The sequence below is a fragment of the Vigna unguiculata genome, chromosome 3, assembly GCF_004118075.2.
Source record: "Vigna unguiculata cultivar IT97K-499-35 chromosome 3, ASM411807v1, whole genome shotgun sequence".
NCBI lineage: Eukaryota > Viridiplantae > Streptophyta > Magnoliopsida > Fabales > Fabaceae > Vigna > Vigna unguiculata.
The window spans coordinates 3200034-3207676 of record NC_040281.1 but is presented as its reverse complement, the minus strand read 5'-3'; positions in this window follow the sequence as shown (position 1 = coordinate 3207676).

Here is a 7643-nt window from a genome sequence, read left to right as displayed (position 1 = left end):
TCATTTTCATAACTTTTTCAAATACTTATTTTTACACTTTCTTTATTTTTCCATTCTTGAATTTCATTTTCTTAAAGTTTTTGAATTCTTTTTTAAAGTTTTTATCAACTTCTTGATCTTTTCTAAATATTTAATTATGTTCTTGAAATGATTTTTGAAAAATTTTACTCATCATATTGAGTTCTTATCTTAAAGTTATTAAAATCTTTTTCTTGAAATCTATTTTCTTACTATTCCTACTTTTTTTAAAATCTTCATTTTCATAACTTTTTCAAGTACTTATTTTTACACTTTCTTTACTTTTCTTTTCTTGAATTTGATTTTCTTAAAGTTTTTGAATTCTTTTTTAAAGTTTTTATCAACTTCTTGATCTTTTTCAAATCGTTAATTATGTTCTTGAAATGATTTTTGAAAAATTTTACTCATCATATAGAGTTCTTATCTTAAAGTTTTTAAAATCTTTTTCTTGAAATCTATTTTCTCACTATTCCTACTGTTTTTAAACTCTTCATTTTCATAACTTTTTCAAATACTTATTTTTACACTTTCTTTACTTTTCCATTCTTGAATTTCATTTTCTTAAAGATTTTGAATTCTTTTTTAAAGTTTTTATCAACTTCTTGATCTTTTTCAAATCTTTAATTATGTTCTTGAAATGATTTTTGAAAAATTTTACTCATCATATTGGGTTCTTATCTTAAAGTTTTTAAAATCTTTTTCTTGAAATCTATTTTCTCACTATTCCTACTTTTTTTAAACTATTCATTTTCATAACTTTTTCACATACTTATTTTTACACTTTCTTTACTATTTTTTCTTGAATTTCATTTTCTTAAAGTTTTTGAATTCTTTTTTAAAGTTTTTATCAACTTCTTAATCCTTTAAAATCTTTGATTATTTTTTGAAATGGTTCTTGAAAAATTTTACTCATCATATTGAGTTCTTATCTTAAAGTTTTAAAAATCTTTTTCTTGAAATCTATTTTCTCACTATTCCTACTTTTTTTAAACTCTTCATTATCATAACTTTTTCAAATACTTATTTTTACACTTTCTTTACTTTTCCATTATTGAATTTCATTTTCTTAAAGTTTTTGAATTCTTTTTTAAAGTTTTTATCAACTTCTTGATTTTTTCAATCTTTAATTAATTCTTGAAATTGTTTTTGAAATATTTTACTCATCATATTGAGTTCTTATCTTAAAGTTTTTAAAAATCTTTTTCTTGAAATCTATTTTCTCACTATTCCTACTTTTTTTAAACTCTTCATTTTCATAACTTTTTCAAATACTTATTTTTACACTTTCTTTACTTTTCCATTATTGAATTTCATTTTCTTAAAGTTTTTGAATTCTTTTTAAAGTTTTTATCAACTTCTTGATCTTTTCTAAATATTTAATTATGTTCTTGAAATGATTTTTGAAAAATTTTACTCATCATATTGAGTTCTTATCTTAAAGTTTTAAAAATCTTTTTCTTGAAATCTATTTTCTCACTATTCCTACTTTTTTTAAACTTTCATTTTCATAACTTTTTCAAATACTTATTTTTACACTTTCTTTACTTTTCTTTTCATGAATTTGATTTTCTTAAAGTTTTTGAATTCTTTTTTAAAGTTTTTATCAACTTCTTGATCTTTTCAAATCTTTAATTATGTTCTTGAAATGATTTTTGAAAAATTTTACTCATCATATGAGTTCTTATCTTAAAGTTTTTAAAAATCTTTTTCTTGAAATCTATTTTCTCACTATTCCTACTTTTTTTAAACTCTTCATTTTCATAACTTTTTCAAATACTTATTTTTACACTTTCTTTACTTTTCCATTATTGAATTTCATTTTCTTAAAGTTTTTGAATTCTTTTTTAAAGTTTTTATCAACTTCTTGATCTTTTTCAAATCTTTAATTATGTTCTTGAAATGATTTTTGAAAAATTTTACTCATCATATTGAGTCTTATCTTAAAGTTTTTAAAATCTTTTTATTGAAATCTATTTTCTCACTATTCCTACTTTTTTTAAACTCTTCATTATCATAACTTTTTCAAATACTTATTTTTACACTTTCTTTACTTTTCCATTCTTGAATTTCATTTTCTTAAAGTTTTTGAATTTTTTTTTAAGTTTTTATCAACTTCTTGATCTTTTCTAAATATTTAATTATGTTCTTGAAATGATTTTTGAAAAATTTTACTCATCATATTGAGTTCTTATCTTAAAGTTTTAAAATCTTTTTCTTGAAATCTATTTTCCCACTATTCCTACTTTTTTTAAACTCTTGATTTTCATAACTTTTTCAAATACTTATTTTTACACTTTCTTTACTTTTCCATTCTGAATTTCATTTTCTTAAAGTTTTTGAATTCTTTTTAAAGTTTTTATCAACTTCTGATATTTTTCAAATCTTTAATTATGTTCTTGAAATGATTTTGAAAAATTTTACTCATCATATTGAGTTCTTATCTTAAAGTTTTAAAATCTTTTTCTTGAAATCTATTTTCTACTATTCCTACTTTTTTTAAATCTTCATTTTCATAACTTTTTCAAATACTTATTTTTACACTTTCTTTACTTTTCTTTCTTGAATTTCATTTTCTTAAAGTTTTTGAATTCTTTTTTAAAGTTTTTATCAACTTCTTGATCTTTTTCAAATCTTTAATTATGTTCTTGAAATGATTTTTGAAAAATTTTACTCATCATATTGAGTTCTTATCTTAAAGTTTTTAAAATCTTTTTCTTGAAATCTATTTTCTCACTATTCCTACTTTTTTTAAACTCTTCATTTTCATAACTTTTTCAAATACTTATTTTTACACTTTCTTTACTTTTCCATTTTTGAATTTCATTTTCTTAAAGTTTTTGAATTCTTTTTTAAAGTTTTTATCAACTTCTTGATCTTTTTCAAATCTTTAATTATGTTCTTGAAATGATTTTTGAAAAATTTTACTCATCATATTGAGTTCTTATCTTAAAGTTTTTAAAAATCTTTTTCTTGAAATCTATTTTCTCACTATTCCTACTTTTTTTAAACTCTTCATTATCATAACTTTTTCAAATACTTATTTTTACACTTTCTTTACTTTTCCATTCTTGAATTTCATTTTCTTAAAGTTTTTGAATTCTTTTTTAAAGTTTTTATCAACTTCTTGATCTTTTCAAATATTTAATTATGTTCTTGAAATGATTTTTGAAAAATTTTACTCATCATATTGAGTTCTTATCTTAAAGTTTTAAAAATCTTTTTCTTGAATCTATTTTCCCACTATTCCTACTTTTTTTAAACTCTTCATTTTCATAACTTTTTCAAATACTTATTTTTACACTTTCTTTACTTTTCATTCTTGATTTCATTTTCTTAAAGTTTTTGAATTCTTTTTAAAGTTTTTATCAACTTCTTGATTTTTTCAATCTTTAATTATTCTTGAAATGTTTTTGAAAATTTTACTCATCATATTGAGTTCTTATCTTAAGTTTTAAAAATCTTTTTCTTGAAATCTATTTTCTCACTATTCCTACTTTTTTTAAACTCTTCATTTTCATAACTTTTTCAAATACTTATTTTTACACTTTCTTTACTTTTCCATTATTGAATTTCATTTTCTTAAAGTTTTTGAATTCTTTTTTAAAGTTTTTATCAACTTCTTGATCTTTTTCAAATCTTTAATTATGTTCTTGAAATGATTTTTGAAAAATTTTACTCATCATATTGAGTTCTTATCTTAAAGTTTTAAAATCTTTTTCTTGAAATCTATTTTCTCACTATTCCTACTTTTTTTAAACTCTTCATTTTCATAACTTTTTCAAATACTTATTTTTACACTTTCTTTACTTTTCTTTTCATGAATTTCATTTTCTTAAAGTTTTTGAATTCTTTTTTAAAGTTTTTATCAACTTCTTGATCTTTTCAAATCTTTAATTATGTTCTTGAAATGATTTTTGAAAAATTTTACTCATCATATTGAGTTCTTATCTTAAAGTTTTAAAAATCTTTTTCTTGAAATCTATTTTCTCACTATTCCTACTTTTTTTAAACTCTTCATTTTCATAACTTTTTCAAATACTTATTTTTACACTTTCTTTACTTTTCCATTATTGAATTTCATTTTCTTAAAGTTTTTGAATTCTTTTTAAAGTTTTTATCAACTTCTTGATCTTTTTCAAATCTTTAATTATGTTCTTGAAATGATTTTTGAAAAATTTTACTCATCATATTGAGTTCTTATCTTAAAGTTTTAAAAATCTTTTTCTTGAAATCTATTTTCTCACTATTCCTACTTTTTTTAAACTCTTCATTTTCATAACTTTTTCAAATACTTATTTTTACACTTTCTTTACTTTTCTTTCATGAATTTCATTTTCTTAAAGTTTTTGAATTCTTTTTTAAAGTTTTTATCAACTTCTTGATCTTTTTCAAATCTTTAATTATGTTCTTGAAATGATTTTGAAAAATTTTACTCATCATATTGAGTTCTTATCTTAAAGTTTTTAAAATCTTTTTCTTGAAATCTATTTTCTCACTATTCCTACTTTTTTTAAACTCTTCATTTTCATAACTTTTTCAAATACTTATTTTTACACTTTCTTTACTTTTCCATTCTTGAATTTCATTTTCTTAAAGTTTTTGAATTCTTTTTTAAAGTTTTTATCAACTTCTTGATCTTTTCAAATATTTAATTATTTCTTGAAATGGTTTTTGAAAAATTTTACTCATCATATTGAGTTCTTATCTTAAAGTTTTAAAATCTTTTTCTTGAAATCTATTTTCTCACTATTCCTACTTTTTTTAAACTCTTCATTTTCATAACTTTTTCAAATACTTATTTTTACACTTTCTTTACTTTTCTTTTCTTGAATTTATTTTCTTAAAGTTTTTGAATTCTTTTTTAAAGTTTTTATCAACTTCTTGATCTTTTTCAAATCTTTAATTATGTTCTTGAAATGATTTTTGAAAAATTTTACTCATCATATTGAGTTCTTATCTTAAAGTTTTTAAAAATCTTTTTCTTGAAATCTATTTTCTCACTATTCCTACTTTTTTTAAACTCTTCATTTTCATAACTTTTTCAAATACTTATTTTTACACTTTCTTTACTTTTCCATTCTTGAATTTCATTTTCTTAAAGTTTTTGAATTCTTTTTAAAGTTTTTATCAACTTCTTGATCTTTTTCAAATCTTTAATTATGTTCTTGAAATGATTTTTGAAAAATTTTACTTATCATATTGAGTTCTTATCTTAAAGTTTTAAAAATCTTTTTCTTGAAATCTATTTTCTCACTATTCCTACTTTTTTTAAACTCTTCATTTTCATAACTTTTTCAAATACTTATTTTTACACTTTCTTTACTTTTCTTTTCATGAATTTCATTTTCTTAAAGTTTTTGAATTCTTTTTTAAAGTTTTTATCAACTTCTTGATCTTTTTCAAATCTTTAATTATGTTCTTGAAATGATTTTGAAAAATTTTACTCATCATATTGAGTTCTTATCTTAAAGTTTTTAAAATCTTTTTCTTGAAATCTATTTTCTCACTATTCCTACTTTTTTTAAACTCTTCATTTTCATAACTTTTTCAAATACTTATTTTTACACTTTCTTTACTTTTCTTTTCTGAATTTCATTTTCTTAAAGTTTTTGAATTCTTTTTTAAAGTTTTTATCAACTTCTTGATCTTTTTCAAATCTTTAATTATGTTCTTGAAATGATTTTTGAAAAATTTTACTCATCATATTGAGTTCTTATCTTAAAGTTTTTAAAATCTTTTTCTTGAAATCTATTTTCTCACTATTCCTACTTTTTTTAAACTCTTCATTTTCATAACTTTTTCAAATACTTATTTTTACACTTTCTTTACTTTTTTTCTTGAATTTCATTTTCTTAAAGTTTTTGAATTCTTTTTTAAAGTTTTTATCAACTTCTTGATCTTTTCAAATCTTTAATTATTTCTTGAAATGATTTTGAAAAATTTTACTCATCATATTGAGTTCTTATCTTAAAGTTTTAAAAATCTTTTTCTTGAAATCTATTTTCTCACTATTCCTACTTTTTTTAAACTCTTCATTTCATAACTTTTTCAAATACTTATTTTTACACTTTCTTTACTTTTCCATTATTGAATTTCATTTTCTTAAAGTTTTTGAATTCTTTTTTAAAGTTTTTATCAACTTCTTGATTTTTTCAAATCTTTAATTATTTCTTGAAATGTTTTTGAAAATTTTACTCATCATATTGAGTTCTTATCTTAAAGTTTTTAAAAATCTTTTTCTTGAAATCTATTTTCCCACTATTCCTACTTTTTTTAAACTCTTCATTTTCATAACTTTTTCAAATACTTATTTTTACACTTTCTTTACTTTTCTTTCTTGAATTTCATTTTCTTAAAGTTTTTGAATTCTTTTTAAAGTTTTTATCAACTTCTTGATCTTTTCAAATCTTTAATTATGTTCTTGAAATGATTTTTGAAAAATTTTACTCATCATATTGAGTTCTTATCTTAAGTTTTTAAAAATCTTTTTCTTGAAATCTATTTTCTCACTATTCCTACTTTTTTTAAACTCTTCATTTTCATAACTTTTTCAAATACTTATTTTTACACTTTCTTTACTTTTCCATTTTGAATTTCATTTTCTTAAAGTTTTTGAATTCTTTTTAAAGTTTTTATCAACTTCTTGATCTTTTTCAAATCTTTAATTATGTTCTTGAAATGATTTTTGAAAAATTTTACTCATCATATTGAGTTCTTATCTTAAAGTTTTAAAAATCTTTTTCTTGAAATCTATTTTCTCACTATTCCTACTTTTTTTAAACTCTTCATTTTCATAACTTTTTCAAATACTTATTTTTACACTTTCTTTACTTTTCCATTCTTGAATTTCATTTTCTTAAAGTTTTTGAATTCTTTTTTAAAGTTTTTATCAACTTCTTGATCTTTTTCAAATCTTTAATTATGTTCTTGAAATGATTTTTGAAAAATTTTACTCATCATATTGAGTTCTTATCTTAAGTTTTTAAAAATCTTTTTCTTGAAATCTATTTTCTCACTATTCCTACTTTTTTTAAACTCTTCATTTTCATAACTTTTTCAAATACTTATTTTTACACTTTCTTTACTTTTCCATTATTGAATTTCATTTTCTTAAAGTTTTTGAATTCTTTTTAAAGTTTTTATCAACTTCTTGATCTTTTCAAATTTTAATTATGTTCTTGAAATGATTTTTGAAAAATTTTACTCATCATATTGAGTTCTTATCTTAAAGTTTTAAAAATCTTTTTCTTGAAATCTATTTTCTCACTATTCCTACTTTTTTTAAACTCTTCATTTTCATAACTTTTTCAAATACTTATTTTTACACTTTCTTTACTTTTCTTTTCTGAATTTCATTTTCTTAAAGTTTTTGAATTCTTTTTAAAGTTTTTATCAACTTCTTGATCTTTTTCAAATCTTTAATTATGTTCTTGAAATGATTTTTGAAAAATTTTACTCATCATATTGAGTTCTTATCTTAAAGTTTTAAAAATCTTTTTCTTGAAATCTATTTTCTCACTATTCCTACTTTTTTTAAACTCTTCATTTCATAACTTTTTCAAATACTTATTTTTACACTTTCTTACTTTTCCATTATTGAATTTCATTTTCTTAAAGTTTTTGAA